The sequence below is a fragment of the Pongo abelii genome, chromosome 4, assembly GCF_028885655.2.
Source record: "Pongo abelii isolate AG06213 chromosome 4, NHGRI_mPonAbe1-v2.0_pri, whole genome shotgun sequence".
NCBI classification, from domain to species: Eukaryota; Metazoa; Chordata; class Mammalia; order Primates; family Hominidae; genus Pongo; species Pongo abelii.
In genome coordinates, this window is record NC_071989.2 from 117,579,954 (window position 1) to 117,603,972 (window position 24,019).

The following is a 24,019-nucleotide window of genomic DNA, read 5'->3' on the forward strand; positions in this document are numbered from 1 at the left end:
CCACAGACTGGGTGATCAGCCCCTAAATAACATTAGTTGTCTTTGAGAGATGTAGTTATTTTGCATGAATATTGCTTAAACATGAGTCAGCACTGATCTGCTTCTTGTGCAGACAGGGGGAGTTAAATTCCTACAGCCAGAAAAGGCAGCTGTGTTCCCTGAAGGCCCCTTTAGTAGCTCTGGCTGGACCTAGAAGAGTATCCACCGGATGCAGATATGTAAATAAGGTTGGAAGAAGGAAAGGAGAATCTTTGAAGGAGACACTGAAGAGATGTCCCGAGTGAGAGAGGCTCTAGGAGATTCCAAACTGCAGATTAGGATTCAACAGTGAGCTTGCACAAGTCTTACGGCCTCTCTGCTTGTCAGTTTTCTCATTGGTAATAATGATCTCCGAGGATCATTCAGAGGAGGATGTAAATGAAATGATAGGTAAGCACTGACACAGAGCCTGCCATATAGTAGATGCCCTAAGAGCTAGCTATTCATCATCATCATTGTCATCTAATTCTCCCTTCCTTCCTCTAGAATCAGATGCCCACGAGCTGCCCCGCTTCCCAAACTCTGGGGTTCAGGCTGTGCCTGTAGGTAGGGTTTCTTGCTGATGGAATGGTGACTTTTAATTAATGTTCTAAATCTCTCAGAGATAAGCTCTTGTTACTTGTTATCTACAGGGTCTCTCAGGCCCTCTCGGCCTTCTCCCCTGTCATATAGAACGTGTTGCCATTTTTTTCTCTCTCCCATCAATTAAAAAAAAATAACCAAACTATTACCCTTGCAACATTTATGACCCTGTTTCCTTGGTCACGAGCAAATTATCACATGTCTGTTGCATGATTTTAGTGTTATTCCACATTTTCAGTCTTGCCATTCTATAATGGATGGAATTTCTACGTTTCGCAAAATGTTGCAACCAGTGTGGATCTTCCCAAATTTTGGGGGGATCATTCTTAAATTGGCCCCTGATTTTTCTTTGGGAACTTTTAAATACAACACAGCACAACTTTTGTTATTTCTTTTAACATTTAGAAAAATATGTTTCTTGTAGAAGCTAGCAATTTAGATAGATACATAATTTGCATGTTATTTAGGTAGTATTTATGCCATTCTCTTGTACTCTAATAGCTAAGAGGTGATTATGTGTATTACCACTTCTAATAGTCTTATTAATTACAGAAATTATAGAAAATACAGTCTACGTTCACTTCATTTTTGTGTCCCCAGTGCTTAATATAACACCTGGTATAATAAACTAGGCAGTATAATTTTAAATGAATAAATAAAGGATTTTTATGCAGGAAAAATAATGTCAGTACTTATAAGTTTATTTATGGTTAAGAATTTATGGAAAAAAACCAAAGCTATATCAAATAAAAAAAATTAGACAAGAAAATTGGAGATTAATCTTTACAGTGTAATTACAGGTTTAACACCAAAACAGCCAGTGGTCTTATCTAAAAGTGTGAGTACTGTTTTCTACAGATAAGATGCCTGTAATAAACAAGAGTCTTTATTCTGCTGTAGAATTCTGCAGTTCAAATGCTTAGAAAGAAAACCCAGGTACTATAATTTTCCTTCCAGACTTTTTGCTTTCAGGATATTTAGAGACAATTTTCTCCAAAGAGTAAAATTAAATTATATGCAAAGAAGAGTAGAATGTTAGACTGTTGAGGAAAGATATCCCACTGAGAAAGCATTTGTCAGGGTCATGGCTACATTTTGAGGGGAAAATTTTAAATTACAGCATAGAGGTGAATGATAGCTACTACAAGAATAATGATCACTGGGAAATATGAGCTCAAGTGAGGGAAATTACCACAGTCTTTTACAGGAATAAATTATCACTTACGTAACCTTAAAAATTAAGATTAAGGCAATCCAGGACTTATTTACCAGGTTACAAAAGTAAGGATTCTATGATCAAAAGCACTTTTTAGTGATGCTATTAGTAGTAACAGCATTAATTATAAAAGATAGAACATAGCACAATGCATATTCAAGATATTATTTTCTCCTGTCATGAAGTAGATAATTATTAGGTAAATCATATTATAGTCAAAATTTTCCAGAGACAGGCATAGAAAACTTAAATTCAAGCAGCATTAATTCAGAGTTTAATGAATGCAAGACTACTTGTCACCCAAGAGGACAGTGAAGAAAGAAAAGACGTCTGCAATTCAGCCCATGCATAATGATACTAGCTAACAATTACATAGCACCTACTATGTAATAAAAATGATTAGATCCTCACAACAACTCTCTGCAGTTGTTATTTTTATGTCCATTATTACTTATAAAGTGCTATTATTATGCCCATTTTATAGATGGGGAAACGGAGGCACAGAAAAGTACTATAAACTTGCTCAATGTAATAGTGGTTAATGATGGGATTTGAATCCTGGCAGCTTTCACTCAAAACCAGACTCATATTCTACACCATCTTTTTTTTTTTTTTTGAGACGGAGTTGCACTCTTGTTGCCCAGCCTGGAGTGCAATGGCATGATCTTGGCTCACTGCAACCTCTGCCTCCCGGGTTCCAGCTATTCTCCTGTCTCAGGAGTAACTGGGATTAAAGGCACGTGCCACCATGTCGGACTAATTTTGTATTTTTAGTAGAGACGGGGTTTCACCATCTAGGTCAGGCAGGTCTCGAACTCCTGACCTCATGTGATCCACCCGCCTCCTCGGCCTCCCAAAGTGTTAGGATTACAGGCGTGAGCCACTGCATCTGGCCCACTATCTTGTTTTCAAGAAAGTAAAATACCCGGGCTGGGCGCGGTGGCTCACGCCTGTAATCCCAGCACTTTCGGAGGCTGAGGCGGGCTGATCACGAGGTCAGGAGATCAAGACCATCCTGGCTAACACGGTGAAACCCCGTCTCTACTAAAAATGCAAAAAATTAGCCGGGCGTGGTGGCAGGCGCCTGTAGTCCCAGCCACTCGGGAGGCTGAGGCGGGAGAATGGCGTCAACCCAGGAGGCGGAGCTTGCAGTGAGCCGAGATCGCGCCACTGCACTCCAGGCTGGGCGACAGAGCGAGATTCCGTCTCAAAAAAAAAAAAAAAGTAAAATACCCAAACATTGTGTTAATTCTTAAAAAGATAAACCATTTAGACTTTGTTGCACAAACTGAAGTGTGTTCTATAACCTACTCAGTTCAGCTAACAGCAGTAACTATTCTATTTTAAGCAATTCTACTTCACATTAGTTAGATTCAGTTTTTCAATTTGTCTGCTGGATTTCTCCAGCCAGGGGTCACGCCATGGCTATTGTGTGGAGCAGTAATGAATGTTCAGACCACCTGGAAGAACCAGTAGGCAGGGAGATTTTCAGGTCTTGCCTGAAGGGAGCTTCCTCATGTTGTCTGATGCTGGGTGGTCCCAGAGAGCAGCCAACCTGCTGTGCTTTTTAATCGTGCCAAATCTTCACTGTGATTAGGAAACTGTGTAGTCAGATACAGTGCCTTAAGTTGACTCGATTTTGCTTAAACAATTAAAAAATGTAGTATCTAGCACAAAAAGATGTCTAAAGTTAGAAGAATTTCAGGATTACATTCAGTGGCTCAACACTATCATCAAGGATCTGGGTTTTCCCTTTTAATCCTCTGCCATCCATAGTGAGTTGGCTTTGTCTGGTCACAGGATAGGAGTTACAGCCAGATCCAATAATGTACAGACGAAGAGGAAATCATTTTCTCTAGAAGACCTTTTCTCATGTCTTATTGATCAGAACTAGGTAACGCCCAGGCCAACCACTGGCAAGCGGAATGGAGCTGCTATGATTGGATTTGACAGAAGCCCTGTAACTGGGGAATCTCTTCAGTCACGGGAGGAAGGATACACAGACACTTTGCTCTGCTGGCAAGGGAAAGAGAAAAGAATCTTGGATTGGCCACCAGCAGCGTCTGCTATAGGATGAACTGCTCACTTTGACTGCTCATTTTGACTACCTTCAATAAGATATATTCATAATACTGCCCATATGTCTAGTTATGAGAAAGGTTCATTGTTGTTTCCTGCTTTCAGAGAAATTTTTATATGTCTAGTTTTAATTTAACACTAGGCTCTTTAACTTTACAGGAAAAACACTGCATAAATATGGCACCCCAAAGAGAGGAAGCAGAGACATGATGCACCAACTACTTTAGTAATTGAAGAGAGAGAGAAGAGCCTGAAGTCATTCAATAATTAGATCAAATAATTTACTAATGGATCATTTGTCTTCCCTTCCAATGTAAGTTTAAATTCTTATTACAGAGAGGGACAAAGAAATTGTGGAAAAAACACAAAGAATTTGAGACTCCTAGAACCTAAATATTGGCCCAACTACAAGTACCAGAAAATCAAAATTCCAATACGTTGAACAAACAGGAGTTCATCCTTTTCTCCCAGGTAGGTAGGCAAGTATAGAGCTCCATGGCAACATCAATGACTCAGGATCCTTTTATCTTTCTATTCCAGCTTCCTTAGCAAGTTGGCTAATTGCTCCATGGTCACAAAGATAGCTGCTGAATCTCTAGAAATCATTCCCAAGTCCCATTCAGGAAGAAAGTAAAAGGGTGCATTGGCTTTTTCTGTTTCCCTCTTCTCAGAACTCTCTCAGCACACTTTCACTTACATGTTATAGTCCAGAACTGGATGGCATGGCTCCCCACCGTGTGCAAGGGAGATTCAACAGGATTTGGTTTTTCAGCCTCTGTTGGGAGAGACCAAGAGACAGAAGGAGACTGGGTAACACTGTCCACCATAACCACTTTGTATAGTGATAACTCTGGGCAAATATTAATTACTACTGGGCTAGTTGAAAGTTTCTGGGAAGCAAATCAGTTGCTAAGCACATGCTCTATGAGAACCTGTAATATAAATAAGAAGAAGAAAAAAGAAGGTTTAAATGTTGGCTTACTTAGAGGAATGCCTAGTTTCTTGTCTATCACTGTGGTAACCACTAGGTTACAACTGTTACCTTTTCTCACAGAAAGACAATTCCAAAACAGACCTCAGATGAAAATGCTACATAAATAATGGATTAGTTGGGTACCATTTCTACTCTTCTCATCATGTTTTACAAGCAGTTGAAGTAATATGTGCCCTTCCCACTCCCTTTTTAGTATTTGTCAGTAGAATAGAGTGTCAAAAACGACTTACAATGCCTAAAACATTTAGAAATTGAAATAGTATGTGGTGGTGCCATGACCTTTTCAATATGCTGGTTTTTCAATTGTTCAGCCATTCCTCTTGTTCTTTTTTCTGACTGTTCTTTATCAGAGGAAAGGGTAAATTGGCACCTAAAGTATGGAGTACTCAAAGGAACAAAACAGCACATCATTGAAACAATTCAGAGGCAATTCCGCATGGCTTCCAAGTGGCAGGGAAACAAAAGATGGTAACTTTATTAATAGTGAAAGGTTGGGGAAACGAATTTAGTATCTTGCTTTGCCAATTTTCCTCTAGTGCACGGTATAGTTTCCAGGACCTGCATACAAACATCAGTTCATGATCAAAATGTGACCTTGCCTGTCCTGATGAATAAAAACTAATAAATTCCCCAATGATATGCTTAGTATGCTTCTCTGAGGGAAGATGGTTGCTTTCGTGTCATCGTGGTTCCATGATATCTCTTGGAAGGAGGCTTCTGAGGATGCCCAAGCTGCTCCTCTGGGTTTCCCTAACACCCTGCATGCGCTCATCGTGTAGAAATTGCCACATAGCATTACAGGTTCCTGTTCACTTATTTCGTCTGCCCAGTGGGAATGTGATTTCCTGAAGAGCACCTAGCACATGCCTAAAACACAAAAGGACTTCACTAAACATTTGCTGAATAACTACCACCTGTGCCAAGAAGCAGACTGGCTTCCGCTGCAACTGACAGCCCTTCTCTCCTGCTAGTCAGAGATTCTCTGTCTTGGAAGAGACTTTAGGAAACAGCAGACATCTTGGATGTGTGCCTGCCTGCTCTACCACCTTCTCCAGTTTTATCCTAAAGCTGACTTCAGTACAGCTCTCCCCAAACTGTGGAAACTTTGGATGACTACCTAAGAACTCCACAAATGCAAGCAGCTTTAAAGCCACTCTGGAACTTTCCTACAATGAAAGAGGAAGCAGGTACCATTCTCAGATAATACTGATGAATTCAGAAACCAAAATAAATCTTAAAAAATGTAGTGTTTCACACTTATATTTATACCCTTCTCCTTTTTTGATTTATTCCCCAGAAGTGAGTAGCTCCTGAAACTGATAGCCAAGAGATGTTCAGGAAGAACCTGTCCCCAAACAGGTGTTTGCACACCCAAGTTATGTAGGTGTCTGAGTAGAGCATGTACTGATATGTGAAATTATATATTTAGCAAGGAGAAAACCCACTACTTTTCTATCTGACTCCAGTAAAAAAGGAGAATGAGCAAGCCATAACACATGTGACAGTGACTGATAAAGCATACTGTATTGGCTGAGTGAGGCCTCTGGAATGGAAGGGTGAATTCCAGATCTGCCACTTCGTAGCTGTGTGATCTTGGTCACTTAACTTCTTTAATCCTGGGTGGTCACATAGGTATTAGAATAAAGATAATGACAGGGCCTACATCACATGGGGTTGTTAGGAGAATTAGCTGTAATGTGCAGAGCTTGGCTATTGGTGAATTCTCAACAAGTATTAGCTGTAACTATCAGTTATTATCCTGTGACAATGGCCTGCCATTGCTCTTCCAGGAGACTGGATATTTAGAGTGGAGAGAGGACAAGAGAGAGGAGACCTGAGCTGCAGACCCAGCTCTATGAAAAAATATTGGTACGGTCTGGACCATTCTTAGGGCCTCAGTTTTCTCATCTAATAAATGAGAGGTTTGGATTAATCATCTCCTACCTGATTGTTCTGGAGACTGACTTATAGCAACCAGTGCAAAACAATCTTAACACTTCGCGGAGTATTTTGTTTGAGATTGAATAAAACAAAGATCAGTTTCCTGAAAGCATCCCTTGACAGGTACAGGCCTTTAAGCCTGTATGAGATCCGTGCTTGCAAAAAAGAAATGTGCATTTACAGAGCATAGCTACTAGTCCTCCCTGCCAGCACACAGTTGAGCACAAAAGACTCTGAGAGCACACTGTCCTAACTGGCTCCACCTTCTTCACAGCCCTAAGAGCCACCTAATTCCTCCTTGCCTCAAATGCCTATTTTCCTTGGCCACTGCCAAGGACACCCTTCTGGTCATGCTTCACCTCGCTGACTTTCATCCTAATAATGCTTTGTCCTTCTTCTCCCTGGTCCAGTTTCTCACTTTCTCCCACACCTGTTAAACTCTTCCCTTGAGCCATTTAAACTCTTCTTCCATGGCTCCAAATCATGGCCTTCATCCACTTCTTCAGGCAACAGTCCCTCAATCTTTTCACCTCCACAGAAATTTGACCGTCACCTTGTAAGATCACTTGTCCCACAGCCTTTTTGCTTAGAGGCTGCTTTTTCTCTGCCATACCCTGTGAAGCTCAGAATTGAAAGGTAGGGCCTGTAGCCCACTTACTTCTCTTCCCCACTCATGAACTGATGACATTGGTAACAAGCTCACTGTCTTCCTCTCTACCTTAATTCCTGCCACCATCCAAATGTGCATGTGAGGAATTCAAGTATGCATGTGGCTGGCCTGCTTAACACACAGCCTCTCCATTCTATGACCTCAGTTGTTTAAACATCTCTCCAGCTGAGTCATTCAGTTCCATTTTCACATCTTATACCTTGTCATGACCAGAGATTTTGCCAGAACCTCAGAACCTTCAAAAATCTCTAATTAAATAAACTTGTGATTCAATCATAACTCCTTATTTTAAAAGTTTGACTATTCGTGTACTTTTTCTACAAATAAGTGTCCACTTTATCAAAATAGCCAGTCCATTGACCCTTCTACTTTCTCTTTGTTCACTGGCCTCCTCTTGCTTGACCTCCCTCCTAGTCAAGCTGAGATTTCATGGTCTGTAGTTTCAATCACTGTCTTGTCAAAATCCTAAAATCCTTTTCTTACAATCACCTGACAAAATTCTAGCCCCAGATGAATTCACTCTCTGCTTTCTGTGCCTACAATTGAGCCACTGAACACAATTGTAGGAAAAGAAATTCCACAACCAGACAAATATATCAGTATAAAGCCATCATTTTTATCAGTCAGGGTAGCCTAGGTTCTGCTGCAGTAACAAGCAAACTAAAACAGGAAGAAGCAAAACAAAACATAATCAAAACAACAGATCTCAAAATCAAGGGCTTGACATGATACAAATTTCTTTCATATGTTGCAAGTCCAGAGTGGGCTGGCAGGGGCTCTTCTCCTCTTAGGCATTCAGGGATTCAGGGTGATGGAGGCTCCACCTCGGCTCACTATCCACAGCCCCTGAAACAAGGGGAAAGGTTCTGTTCATATTTCATTGGCCAAAGAAATTCAGGTAGCCTTACCTGCACTCAAGGGTCTGGAAAAGTAAAATCTTATCATGTACCAGGAATGAGAAGAACCAAATACTAGTATTTATGAACTGTCAATGACTGCCACAGCCATTAATCTCAACTGCTCCTGGCTTTCTTAGTAAGTTTCTCCAGTTAGCACTTTCTCCTTCTCTCTCTCTTGCTCTCATTCTCTCTTTGTGGCAACTATTTCAAGCTTCTATTCAGCCTCTGACTACCTCTTTGTAGTACTCTCACAGTTGTGTAGATTGGAGAGAGATGATACGAATCCTAGGACAGTGGCTGCAGGAATATATTATCTACAGTTTCCTCACCAGTAACAGAGAGATAGTAATATCTGCCAAGCTTACTTCAAGGCCAGGGACATGTGAAAATTAACTGAGAAAGTGCAGACATACCTCAGAGATATTGCAGGTTCAGTTTCAGGCCTCTACAATGAAATGATATTGCAACCATGGGAGTTATGCAAATTTTTTGTTTTCCAAATCCATATAAATTTATGTTTATACTACAGTATAGCCTATTAAGTGTGCAGTAGCATTATGTCTAAAAAAAAACCTACTTAATTTAAAAAGTTCTTTATTGCTAAAAAATGCTAACAATCATCTGAGCCTTCAGTGAGTTGTAATCTTTTTGCCGGTGGAGGGTCTCGCCTTGATATTGATAGCTGCTGACTGATCAGCGTGGTGGTTGAGGAAGGTTGAGGTAGCTATGGCAATTTCTTAAAATCAGACAACAATGAAGTTAGCCACATTAATTGACTTTTTTTTTTTTTTTTTTTTTTTTTACCAAAGATATTTCTGTAATATGTGATGCTGTTTGATAGCATTTTACTCACAGTGGAACTTCTTTAAAAATTTGTAGCTCTTTGATGTTGGTTACTTAACTTACTCTTCTCAAACCCTTCTGCTGCTTTATACAACCAAGTTTATGTACTATTGTAATACTTTGTTTTCATTTCAACAATTTTCACAGTATTTTCACCAGAAGTAGATTCCATCTCAAGAAATCACTTTCTTTGCTCATCCATAAGAAGCAACTTCTCATCACTCACGTTTTATCATGAGATTGCAGCAATTCAGTCAGATCTTTAGGCTCCATTTCTAATTCTATTTCTCTTGCTATTTCCACCACATCTGTGGCTACTTCCCTCCACTGGTCTGGAACTCCTTAAAATCACCCATGAGGGTTGGAATCAACTTCTTCCAAATTCCTTTAACGTTGATATTTTAACCTCCTCTCACGAATCATGAATGTCCTTAGTGGTATCTAGAATGGTGAATGTTTTCCAGAAGATTTTCAATTTAATTTGCCCAGATCCATGAGAGGAATCACCATCTATGGCTTCTATAGCCTTATGAAATGTATTTCTTAAATGACACTTGAAAGTTGAAATTACTCCTTGATCCCACAGGCTGAAGAATGGATATTGTGTTATCAGGCATGAAACCAACATCAATCTCCTTGTACATCTCTGTCAGAGCTCTTTGGTGAAAAGGTACATTGTCACTGCAGTAATATTTTGAAAGATTTTTTTTTGTGAGAAGTAAGTCTCAACAAAGGGCTTAAAATATTGAGTAAACCATGCTGTAAATAGATGTGCTGCCATCCAGGCTTTGTTGCTCCATTTCTAGAGCACAGGCAGAATAGATTTAGCATCGTTCTTTAGGGCCCTAGGATATTTCAAATGGTAAAGGAGCATTGGCTTCAATGTAAAATCACCAGCTGCATTATCTGTAACAAGAGTCAGTCTGTCCTTTGAAGATTTGAAGCCGGGTATTGACATCTCCTCTCTAGCTATGAAAGTCCTAGGTGGCATTTTCTTCCAATGGAAGTTGTTTCATCCCTAAAGAAAATGTATCGTTTAGAGTAGCCACCCTGTCAATGATCCTAGCTAGATCTTCTGGATAACTAGCTGCAGCTTCTCCATCAGCACTTGCTGCTTCCCCTTGCACTTTTATATTATAAAGACAGCTCCTTTCCTTAAACCTCGTGAACCAACCTCTGGTAGCTTTAAACTTTTCTTCTGCAGTTTCGTTACCTCTCTCATTCTTCATAGATTTGAAGAGAGTTAGGACTTTGCTCTGGATTAGGCTTTGGCTTAAAGGGATGTTGTGTCTGATTTGATCTTCTATCCAGGCCATTCAAACTTTCTCCATATCAGTGATAAGGCTGCTTTGCTTTCTTATCATTTGTGTGTTCACTGGATTAGCACTTTTCATTTCCTTCAAAAACTTTTTCTTTGCATTCACAACTTGGCCAGCTGTTTGATGCAAGAAACCTTGCTTTTGGCCTATCTCAGCTTTCAATGTGCCTTCTTCATAAGCTTAATTATTTCTAGCTTTACATGGCACATGTATACATATGTAACAAACCTGCATACTCTGCACATGTACCCTAAAACTTAAAGTGTAATAATAATAATGAAATAAAAAAACGAATAAAAAAAAAGTGAGAGAGATGCGCAATTCTTTCTTTTGAACACTTAGAAGCCATTGTAGGGCTGTTTATTGGCCTCGTTTCAGTATCATTGTGTCTCAGGGAATAGGGAGGTCTGAAGAGGAGGACAGAGATGGGGAAAAGGCTAATTGGTGGAGCAGTCAGAACACACATGACACTTATCCATTAAGTTTGCCATCTTATATGGATGTGGTTCATGGAACCCCAAAACTATTTAAATAGTCACCTCAAAAATCACTGAATACAGATTACCATAACAGATTTAATAATAATGAAAAGTCTTGAAATATTGTGAGAATTCTCAAAATGTGACACAGCTACACAGAGTGAGCACATGCTGTTGGAAAAATGGTGCTGATTGATAGACTTGCTCAACATAGCATTGCCACAAACCTTCAATTTGTAAAAAGCTCAGTATCTGCAAAGCACAATGAAGTGAAACAAAATAAGACAATTTGTGCCTGCATTTGAAAGTACTTTGAAAACTTAAACACTATATTTTATAATTGTAATTATAAACATATATAAATTATAAATAATATTATTTCAGAATATCTAATAAGCACAAAATGCAAAATGGGGCTAAAAACATCATAATGGCTTAGAATTTAAGCTCCAGGTAGGCTTTTTTGTCTGTACAATGATATTGTCCTGGTGCCTACAGTGTCCAACACACAGTAGGCATTCAGTAAATATTTATTAAATTAATTTTTTTGAGATGAGCTCTGGCTAGTTCGCCCAGCCTGGCTTTGAACTCCTGGGCTCAAGTGCTCCTCCTACCTCAGCCTCCCTAGTAGCTGGGACTACAGGCACACGCCTCCATGTCTGGCTAATTTTTATTGAATATGTGCCAGTTTATAAGGTAGCATCACTACTGTGGGATATTAAGGTGTTTTGACGTAAGTTCATATGCTAAGAACTATTACCTAATTCTGTATCCAGTTGAATATTTTCTTGTTTATATGGTATAAAATTGGAAATGTGTGTTGGGGAGGGTGAGGGGCTGGTTATCACAAAGAAATAAGATCTAAAGTCCCATAAAATGACATTTTGGAACTAAAGTTTTGCTTACTAAAATTTTCATATTCTATAGGGTCTTCAAATTCATGAGTTTTGTATATGCATAATAAAATATTGTCATTATTATGAATCTAAAATGAATTATAACATATGGTAAAATTTGCAAAAATGCTTTCATTATATATTAGACAAGGCAAATACTTAATGTATGGTATGATAATTTAACAGGAAATATTTACAATTGATCCTTTTAAAATAAATTGGGTGTAACTCAATATTGACTCAGCAAATTATGTCTTTTTGTAGTTTATTTAAAACAGTTCTCGTTTTCACTTTTAGCCACATTATATGGCAGTAGTGTATATGAATAGATATGCAGCTATTATTTATTTGTCACTGCCTGCTAATTTCATTTTTAAAACATCATTATTTTTGAGTTATTACTCTTTGAAAACATTTATAAGTCTGGGGAGTTTCCTCAACTTGAAAAATTCAAAAAACAAGTCCATTTCTTTAGCCTTTTCTGCAAACCTTTCTTCATATGTTATGGTTCTATTCAGAGTGGACATTTGAAGTTATGTTTAAGGTGACCATAATAAATCAGCAGCCTTCCTGATAAGTCATATTCAGCAGTGGCAGCCATAGCACAGCTTAGTATTGCAGAAGCAAAGCCTTAAGCCTCATTATGACCTGGGGTGGAAGACACTTGTACAAGACCCAGGGACTTGCTCTTTGAATTTTTCAAACTGAAAAAACTGCCCAGAGTTATAAATTTTTTCAAAGAGTAATAACTCAAAAATAATGATGTTTTAAAAATGAAATTAGCAAGCAGTGCATTTACAAAAAACAAACAAACAAACAAATAAATAGTAGTCAAGTAAGCAAGGTTTATTGTGTCACCAAGTCCCCCAAAGGTCCAGGGTTCTCACATATTCCCATATTCTTGTTCAGAAATCACTGAGATGCTTCATCGTACCTCCTGAGGGCAGCATTTAATATCTCTTTTGACCTATTTCTCCTTATCAAAATCATCCATCTTATGTTCCCTAATCTTAAGTCTTAGGACATATCTTGCTTCTCATCTGATAAGCAAAATCAAACCAAGCTGTTAACGAACAGTTGGTGTTTCCCTTCTACAGTGTACAAGTGATGTGCTAGGCTCTGGGGCGTATATAAAAGGAGTAAGAAAAAATTCTTTTGTTAAGGATTTCTAGCTGTAGAATTAGACAAGACACAATTTTATTCGATTCGTGAAAACTTACCTAAAGGTAAGAAATATTTAATGAGAAGGTATCACGTTCCAGTCATTGTCCTGAGCTCTTATACACAAGTGAATAAGAACCATTTCTTGCCCTCAAGGAACTCATGCTACCACAGGCAGAAGTTGCAAATTGTTGCCTGGAGGCCCATTCCTGCCTGTGAATTCCTTTAGTTTCTGACTGGCACACTGCTGTAGCAAATTTGAGGCTAAACTTGAAATTGTACGATTTCACATAAAAATCTGAATTTCCAGTTTCTACAAAACAACAACAACAACAAAAACAAAAAACAAAAAAACCCCAAGATCTGGCCCCATTATTCCACCGTACACTCACCGGGAACTGAGTGCAGCCTCTCCATTTTGACAGGATGAGTTTTTCAGTTTGCCACAGTCGTCACCAGTTCCTCTTTCCCAGCACAGAGATTGAGTCTTAGTGGCTATTCGTTAACAAGTGTGAAAAAACACTAGGGAAATATTTTTGTACCTATGTCTGTAACAAAAGCGGGAAATGAAAGGTCCAAAGGACCCCATGTTTTAAGAAATGTGGAGGACAGCATATTCCCTTCGAGAAGTAAAAATAACCCGATGGATTTAAGGTGCAACTGCCAGGCCTTTGTCACACATTCAAGTAACCTGCCTCACCTCTTTAAGCGTTTGAATTTCAGGCCCCTTATTTAGGGCATATTGGTGTAAAGTGCAAGACAGGGGAAGACATAGAAAAAATTATATAGGTGTAAGAAAGGGAGAGAGTGGTAATTAGTGGCAAATCCAGAAAGGCTTTAATCAGGTGACGGTTTTGCAGGTTGGGTGGGAAAGGTCACTCAGAGAGAAGCACCATCTTGAAATGAATCCTGAAGCTGGGAGAGCATCTAGTGAATAGTAGTGAATAAATGATAGCCATAGTGAGGGGCCGTGGAGGGGAATGGCAGTGGGTGGGTGATAGGAAAACACTGGAGTCTTAAGCTCTGATACATAAAATGTAATGTTGTATATGGGCATCAGGGAGACTAATGTAAGAATCTCTTTCTTATCCTTTTAGTGGCTCCTTATAGCCATCATGGACCATTCACTATGCTCTTGAGGACTAGCCATGAATAAAGCTGAAATGCCGTACCACTCTATTTGGGGGTAGTGCCAGTACACCATGCAGAATTATCTCAAAATCAGATCATCTCAAAATTGGGTCCAAGTTGTTTCTTTCTTGGAACTAATCACAGGGCTGTGAGTGTGGGCCAGGGGAGAGGTGACAACGAGCAGGGAGTAGGTGCCAGGGAATCTGAGCCAACTGCTCCCATAGCTTACCTGTGCCTTCAAGGCCTGCTTGAGCATGGTCTTGTTTATACTACTGTTGGCCCTTGAACAATGAGAGAGTTACGGGCATCAACCCCTGCACAGCTGACAATTTGTGTATGTCTTTTGACTCCCCCAAAACTTAACTGCTAGTAGCTTACTATTGGCCTGAAGACTTACCAATAACATAAACAGATAATTAACAGCTATTTTCTATGATATATGTATCACATACTATATATTTACAATGAAATAAGCTAGAGAAAAAGAAAATGTTACTAAGAAAATCATAAAGAAGACAAAATATATTTACTATTCATTAAGTGGAAGTGGATCATCATAAAGGTTTTCACCCTTATAGTCTTCACATTAAGTGGCCTGAAGAGGAGAAGGAAGAGGAGGGGTTGGTTTTGCTGTCTCAGGGGTGGCAGAGAGGGAAGAGATGGAGGAGGTGGAAAGAGAGGTGGGGGAGATTTATTGAAAAAAAAAAAAAAAAAAACCACGTCTAAGTGGACCCATGCAGTTCAAACCTGCATTGTTTAACCTTCAACTGTGCTTGCACTTGGTTCTAGAGTGCTGATGCTGACACCCAAGTAGGTGGCATTAGATAACTTCAGTTCCTGATGGGCAGCTCAGGCTATATGGTTGTTTGATGGACCTTGTTCAGTCATTCAGTCTCTGCTTGGATCCAGTAGTACTCCAGAAGTTATTCTTTAGAAGAAGAATTATCTGTGGAAAAGAACATGATTTTTCTCAAAAACCTCAAAGGGTCTGCACTGTAATTCTCTTATCTGGATTTGTCAGAGGCTTAATACATCATTTCTGTTTGCAACAAGTGGTCTTTATGAATTGGTATATAGAAGAAAGCATTTACCAGATCAATAGTAGCATACCTGATGCCAGAGGATGCATTGATTTGCTCCAAAAAGATAGCGCTTTGGGGCAGTAGTTGTAATTGGTGTCACAACCTGATTCAGTTTAAAATAATTTACTGTTACTCTCCAAAATTCATCTTTCTTCTGCACAAGACAAATAGGGGAGACTTATGTGAATGTGATGGAAATCACCGCCCCTATAACTTTCAGGTTTTTGGTGATGATATTAATCTCTGAAAGTCTCCCAGGGTTGTGTAATTATTATTAATGTATTACTTTGGTAGAAAAGGGGTAGTTCAAGGGGTTTCCTCTTGGCTGTTCCTATTACAATAGCCCTTACTTCAAGGGTCAGGAAGTGGGAGTTCTGCCAGTTGCTAAATATGTTTTTGGAACCTGGGAAAATAACTATGAGAGACCCACTTGGCCCACTGGAAGATGTAGTTAAGCCAAAACTTTGTGTGTTATCTGACATCCATAAGTCCCCAATCTAACTGGTGGGTCCTAAAATTTGGGGGTTGTCTAAAGATTTGTCATTTCAGAGCAAGGGTCCAGAAACCTAGAATCATCTAGGTATTTTCCTTTCCCCAGAGTATGATCATCATGATAAATAGGTACCCTACTTTTTGGGCAGACGCTAGAAGGAAATTTTATGTTCTTGTTGCAACCTCATTGGATCCTTCCTTAAGAGGTCCAAGCTCCCCTTTATTTTAAGGGGTCTTATTAACTGGCTCGTTTCTGAAAACTGGTGAGAGTCCTCTACTCTTCATTATGGCTATTTAAGTCAGATATCTGTACACTGGATTTAATTTTTTAAAATTTTACAGGTGAACTAAGACTTTATCAGGCTGAAAAACCATTTGAATTCCATAAACACTATGACAAAAAAAAGTCACTGCGAAAGATATCTGTGAATAAAACTATTTGGATTGGGACTTTGTTCTTTTATTCAATAATATGCTCTTGGCTACCTTATCTCTGGTGGCTAAGTGCTGTCAATTGGCCTCTGTAACTCCTGGTAGCCAATTTGAATACTGTTATACTATACTGTCACCTCTGAGCTGCAGAAGGACAGATACCACTGAGGTTTTCAAGGATACTGGTTCTCCTTTCACAGATATATTTCTTAATGTCTTCATGATTGGAATGTCCTCTGGGCCATAGGAAGGGGTGGGTGAAAGTTCACATATGGTTGATCTACACCAAAAATTTAATCTTCCTAATCCTTTGCATTTCTTCTTATTATATACATTTTATTTAATGAAGCCCATTGTTGGGTCAGGCTTTAGTCAACCAATTGAAAAACTCTTTATAGATTTATTCCCAACCCTCAAACTAAATATTGAATCTAAAATTTATGGTAACTGCACCCACATTAACAAATTTGCCCATATCCAAAACTGTTTCTCCCTCTCTTGTCTAAAATCATTAGATTGCATTCCTACAATTGTTTTCCAGGTTCCTGGTAATATAAATCTTGCAGTTCTTCAATGTGTGCATTACATCCTTCTTGGTCAGACTCTGTACTTACCTTCCCAGAGCCTATTAGTCTGTGATTCTAGTTATGAATCTGGGAGCAATAAGAAGTGATGGAGGTGAATCATGACTGTATCCTTGTACAAGGTAATTGTTTCAGGGTCTTTAAGCAAAGGGAAGATAATCTCAAATAGGAAAAAGGGAAAGCTGAGAGGCATTTGGAAGTTCGTGATTCTCAGAGTCATTGGAATCTATCCAAATGTCCTCATTCCAATTTTCACTTTTTCTCAATCAATGCCCTAACTTTTATATAAGAGACCTGGCAAGTCTGTGAATTTCATTTCAGTTATAATTATCCAACCTACAGATGAAAAAAATTTTTTTTACATTAGCCATATGGCTATAAGAGATATTTTTAGGGCAGTCCTAGAAGCTCTCTTGCTCTCTGTCTGTGCCTTGAACTGAGAATATGAAATCCTAACCTTTTATTTAGATGCAGCCAGCCCATTTCATAGTCCTTACAGTCTTTATTTCCTCTTAAAATCCTATTGTAATAGCAGTCTCTCAAAGGCTCTTCCACAATAAACACTTCATTCCTCAAAGCTATAGATATTTTGCCACTGCTGTCCATGGATGGCTAGTATCCCATCTTTAATTGGTGATGAAGTCGTAATTGCTTTCCAATTTAACAAGGTTAGATAATTAAATCCCCAATTCCTGTCTTTGAGCTTCTGCATCTTGGAACCACTTTTGGAAACAGACTCTGTTATCAGTCAGAGTTTTCCCAGGAAAGTACTTGCTTCTCTTGGCTTACCAGGAAGGGATGACTAAATACAAAGGGAATTACAAAACTTACAAAACTGTTGGAGGACTGGGGCAATTAAGGTTCATGGAAACACTGCTTCCTTTGAAGAAATGTGGAAATTGAGGAACCACAGTAAGTGACTGGTGATTACAGCTGCTTGAAGAACTCAAGTAGGTAATTCACAAGAGCTCACTCAAAAGGAGCTGTAAACTTCATGTTTGCTATCAGCCCCATCTACCATCCATGGCTGGGGAAGAATATTGGCTGTGCTCTCTTCTGCCTTCCAAATATTATGCAAGATGCTTTGTCACTAGCAGTGAGAGAGTTTAAGCAATGTATTTTGCAGGCTTCCAGACCCTGTTATATAGGAAAGAGTTAAGGACATTCAGATTGACATTATGGACAGTCAATATTTGGCACAATATATAACCATCAGCTTCTCAAAAATATTTAAAATATGGCATCAAAAATAATATATGACCATTCATTTTTCTTATTGCCTTTCCAATAAGTAGAGGGTTATAGTGTTCTCATGATCTGCTGCTTATTTTTCCTCCTGTTTCTGACCAGTTATTTTGAGCCTTTAAGATGAGACTAAGCAGGTAAGAGGTATATAGAAAAGGGTTTAAGGACCTTGGGCAGTGACTAGCGAGGGAGCTTTTAGGAGGGTTGGAGAGAAAGGCACAAGAGTAGTTACAATTTGAGAGCTTTGGATGGAAGGGGAAAATCACTTTTAGAACCATTGTTTTGAATATATGTTTATTTCATCATACTTAAGAAACACAAACAAGGGATTTTAGTCATTTTGAAATATCTTTTGGTTGTTGCGTTTTGTTTGTATGTTTGTTTATGGCAGAGACTCTCTAAGTGTGATCCACAGGTCCCTAGAAGTCCCCAACAAGCTTTCAGGGATTCTATGAGGTCAAAATTATGTTCTTCATAACATGAAGATATTGTTTGCCTTTTCTTAGCATGCTAAAATTTCTACTGATGTGCAAAAACAGTGGTGGGTAAAAAATACTGGCAATTTAGCGAGAATCATAGCAATGGCACCAAGCTGTACCTAAGTCAGTATGTTCTTCGCCACCATGCATTTACATTACAAAACAAAACAAAATAAATTAAATTCCACTTAATAATATCCACAATGAAGTAATGAAAATTATTAAGGTTAAAATTAATAATTAAGATTCAATAAAAATTGAGTATGCATCACTTTAGTATTCTCTGGGACAAAATGAGAAGTACCTCTGTGAAGTGCTTCAGCTGCATATCAACATATAATGTCCCAAGGAAAGGCATTCCTGTGACTGTCTTGTGAGCCTAACTAGCCAGTGCACAGAAAACCATTTTTACTTGAAAGAACAATTTAAGACAAACTATCATTATTCAGACTAGGGGATTTGGCAAACATGGTCTCCAAAATGAACAAAATGAGCCTATTCCTTTAAGGGAAATAATTTACACTACATGTTGCCAATGATAAAATTCAAGCATTTGGGTAAAAATGAACATTTAAAAAACTTGTATCAAAACTATGAGCTTGACAGCTTCCCAGTACTTAAAGACTTCTATGATGAGATTAGTGGTGATATTAAATATGTGATGTTTTGTATTAGATAATGAAATACGTCAACATTTGGAAGACACGCATAACTCAGTGAACCAATATTTTCCAAATGGTCAATGCATGATGTCACAAAATCAAGTATGGGTTAAATATTCCATCAAAGTGCAAGACAGACCAATAGATTTTAATGTAAGAGTACCAAAAGGTCACTGATATAGATTCATATGCTGCATTACAACTCACTTTTAACTAACCACCACATATTGAATTTTGGTGTAGTATAAAAGAAGAATATCCACAGCTATCTGAAATAGTTATTCAAATATTTCTTTCTTTTTGAACTACATACCTGTTTGAGGCGAGAATATATGTATATGTATATGTATATGTATATGTATATGTATATGTATATGTATATGTATATATGGCAGAATATGCCACCCCAAAATATGCCATTTTGGCATAGAATTATTTTGAGCCAAAAGCACTTAAAAAAATCACCACCAACAACAGTAGGTGCAAGAAGTGTGTTCTAGCCCTCCTCTTTTTCTTCCTGAAATCAGGAGATAAAACCCCCATATGGAAGGTGTTCTCCCTGTGTCAGAAGGAAAGTAATGTCATCAGCAAGGATGAAAAGTGTGGCCAAGAGAATTCTGTACAAACAGACTTTGTTAATAATTCATGTCTTCCTTTAGCCTCTCCTCATAGTTTAGTAACTTTTCCATAAAAGTTACCATTGTGGAACCTAATATAAAAGCACTTAGAATTTGCCACTTCTTTGGGCCTTCATTTCCTTAAGTATCATGTAAAACATTAAATAAATTTGTATGCTTTTCTCCTACTAATTTGTCTATGTCAGTTTAATTCTCAGGCCTAGCCAAAAAAACTCTAAGAGTGTAGGGATAAAATTTGCCTCTCCTATAGTGTGTGTGTATGTGTGTGTGTCTGTGTGTCTGTGTGTTTATATATATATATATGTTTATATACATATATATGTTCATTTATTTATTTATTTTACAGACTTTATGTTTGTAGAGCAGTTGTTTTAGGTTCCCAGCAAAACCGAGCAGAATATACAGAGATTTCCCACATACTCCCTGCCTCTCACATGCATAGCCTCCTCCATTATCAACATGTTTGGTAGTTTCTTACAAAATTAAACATTTACCATATGAACCAACAATCATGCTCTTTGGTGTCTACAAGGAGTTGAAAACTTATGTCCACACAAAAACCTGCACATAGATGTTTCTAGCAAGTTTATTCGTAATTGTCAAAACCTGGAAGCAATCAAGACCTCCTTCAGAGGCGAATGAATACATAAACTGTGGTAAATCCACACAGTGGAATATTATTTGGCAGTAGAAAATAAGCTACCATGCCACAAAAACACATAAAGAAAACTTAAATGCATATTATTAAGTGAAAGACGTCAATCAGAAAAGGCTACGTTACTATACGATTCCAACTCTATGACATTCTGGAAAAGGCGCAATTATGGAACCAGTAGAAAGATCACTTGTTGCCAAAAGTTGGGGTTGGGGGTGGGAGAATGAATAGGCAGGTCACAGAGAATTTTTAGGGTGATAAAAATATATGATTATGTCATCGGTAAAGCCTGAGTCTTGTCCTCTCGCTCTCCTCCCCGGACAGCATGAGCTTCACCACTCGCTCCACCTTCTCCACCAATTACCAGTCCCAGGGCTCTGTCCTGGCACCCAGCTACGGTGCCCTGCCAGTCAGCAGTGCAGCCAGCGTCTATGCAGGAGTCGGGGGCTCTGGTTCCCGGATCTGCATGTCCCGCTCCACCAGCTTCCAGGACATGACGGCATGGGGCCCGGGAGCCTGGCAGGAATGGGAGGCATCTAGAACGAGGAGACCCTGCAAAGCCTGAACGACCTACCTGGGCAGAGTGAGGAGCCTGGAGACTGAGAACTGGAAGCTGGAGAGCAAAATCTGGGAGCACCTGGAGAAGAAGGAATCCCAGGTCAAAGATTGGAGCCATTACTTCAAGACCATCGAGGACCTGAGGGCTCAGATCTTTGCAAATACTGTGGACAATGCCCACATCGTTCTGCAGATCAACAATGACTGTCTTGCTGCTGCTGACTTTAGAGTCAAGTATGAGACACAGCTGGCCATGCGCCAGTCTGTGGAAAGCAACATCCATGGGCTCCACAAGGTCATTGATGACACCAATGTCACTCAGCTGCAGCTGGAGACAGAGATCGAGGCTCTGAATGAGGAGCTGCTTTTCATGAAGAAGAACCATGAAGAAGAAGTAAAAGGCCTACAAGCCCAGATTGCCAACTCTGGGTTGACCGTGGAGGTAGATGCTCCCAAATCTCAGGACCCCGCCAAGATCGTGGCAGACATCTGGGCCCAATATGACGAGCTGGCTCGGAAGAACCTAGAGGACCTGGACAAGTATCAGTCTCAGCAGATTGAGGAGAGCACCACAGTGGTCACCATGCAGTCCGCCAAGGTTGGAGCTACTGAGATGACGCTCCTGGAGCTGAGATGTACAGTCCAGTCCTTGGAGATTGACCTGGACTCCGTAAGAAATCTGAAGGCCAGCTTGGAGAACAGCCTGAGGGAGGTGAAGGCCCACTACACCCTGCAGATGGAGAAGCTCAATGGGATTTTGCTGCACCTGGAGTTAGAGCTGGCACAGACCCGGGCAGAGGGACAGTGCCAGGGCCAGGAGTACCAGGCCCTGCTGAACGTCAACGTCAAGCTGGAGGCTGAGATCGCTACCTACCGCTGCCTGCTGGAAAATGGTGAGGACTTCAGTCTTGGTGATGCCCTGGACAGCAGCAAATCCTTGGAAACCATCCAAACACCACTACCCGCTGTATAGTGGATGGCAGAGTGGTGTCTGAGACCAACGACACCAAAGTTCTGAGACATTAAGCCAGCAGAAGCAGGGTACCCTTTGGGGAGCAAGAGGCCAATAAAAAGTTCAGAGGTCAAAAAAATATACTGTGATGGTAGATATATGTCATTGTTCATTTGTCCAAAGACTGTCTTAGAATGTGCAACACCAAGAGTGAACTGTAATGTGAACTATGGATTTTGGGTGATAATGATGAGTCAATGTAAGTTCATCAATTGTAACAAGTGTACCACTTGTTGATACCATTAGGTCCAATTTCTTTGAATATACTGGGAATGAATAATGCATTGTAATTAAGGGATATTACCACTTTAGAATAAATGTAGTGATATGTTCCATTCCTTCTCCTCTTTCCTGTATTTTCATTGAGAAAACCCAAAAGAATTTATGTGGAGAAGCAAAAATTTATTAGTTTGCGGGAAGAAGAGAGAAAACGAAGTAAGGAAAGCTAGCACCCTATTTGTAGGGTCAGAACAGGTACTTATCAGAACAATTGAAAGGCACAACAGGTGAGTTTCATAGGAAGTAGGGAGAATGTGTTTCAGAGCCGGGGCTCAACCCTGAGAGGACAGGTCTTAGTGAAAATATGTGGGCATTAGGTGCTCCTGATAGGAGAGAAGGCAACAAAAGGAGGCACTAGAGGTGTTGATATCAAAGCAGCTGTTTCACATATTTTTTCACAGAGCCAGCCACAATTTAGCTATGCTGCACCCACATTTATCTAGAGACAAATAAGGTGCATGAAAGCTCCTAGGGCTTTAAGCTTTTAAAAAGCTCAGTGCAATTTCCAGCTTTTGCAGTTATTTAATCAAGGCAAGCAAAAGGGTTATAAATTCAACAACTTTGTGATTGAGATTAATGTGCTCAGAAGTTAACTCTTGCCTTCACAGTCAACTGAGAAGAGAACATCACACATTAAAAATTCTCTAAATTAAATCTGCCTACTTGGTGGCCTAAAACAAAACATGGCTCCTAGAATATAACCTTTTCATGGTTGGCAGCAGAGCCAGATTAAGTGGTGGCCAGTTAGGACATTAACCTAGACTTGCAATCTGTAAAGGCTGATAAAGCATCACTAATAATGTCACAAAATGAGTAAACATGGTTTCAAACCAGAATTTATTTCTGGAAGACTGTTCTATGACTAGAAGGAAACTTTTTATTATATTATATAAGGCTGATGATAAACTAGCCAAGAGGTTTTCTTAAAACTCTATCTTCATTTAAGCTGACTTCAAAAGCTGAGAATAACACAACGAGTTATAGATATCAAGTGATGCTCATATTCTTAAAATAAAGTGCTAATCCACCATGCAAAGAAGCTCTACCAATTTTGCAGGTTTAGGCAAACACCCATTTGAGGCTGTAGACAGATGTGAGTTGAAGATGTTAGGTTGGGGGAGAGTAGTGGTTTTTGGAGGAAGTTAGTGGAGTACTGTGGCTGTCCCATCCTAGGCAATGTTAGGGTGGTAGAGTGTGTTTACCCCCACCTTAAGGAAGAAGAGCTTAAAGAAAATTACTTAAAAAGTTTGACTTATGTTCCTGAGGTTTGTAGGGAGCTGTGACTGGACAAGTATAAAGATGGGAGAGTGTGGCTGCCGTGCTGGCATCAAGAGATGAAGCAGCACAGTGGGTACAAGGCTTACAGAGGCCAGTATGTAGACTGCTGGGCTGGCTGGTCACACTTTGAGATTCAGCTAGTAGCAGGTAAGGTGACAAGCTCTCATGAAATGTTTTTTCCAAGTGGTTTCAGGTAGATTCCTACCACACAGCAAAAGCAAGATCACTGTGGTGTTAGTTCCTCACCTCTCTAATGCTGGAATACAGCGTCAGCGGGTGGTGACACCAAATGAGAGTGGTGGTGTGGTAGTGGCTATTCTGCTGCTGAGGAGCAGACTCTAAACTATAGCCAAGCACTTTTACAGACTTACACA

The 24,019-nt window shown here is 39.4% G+C and overlaps 1 pseudogene; it reads left to right on the forward strand.

Annotated features, from left to right (window-relative positions):
- Window positions 1–383: 383 nt before the first annotated feature.
- LOC100454896 (keratin, type I cytoskeletal 18-like) lies at window positions 384–22,102 on the forward strand (annotated as a pseudogene).
- Window positions 22,103–24,019: the final 1,917 nt, after the last annotated feature.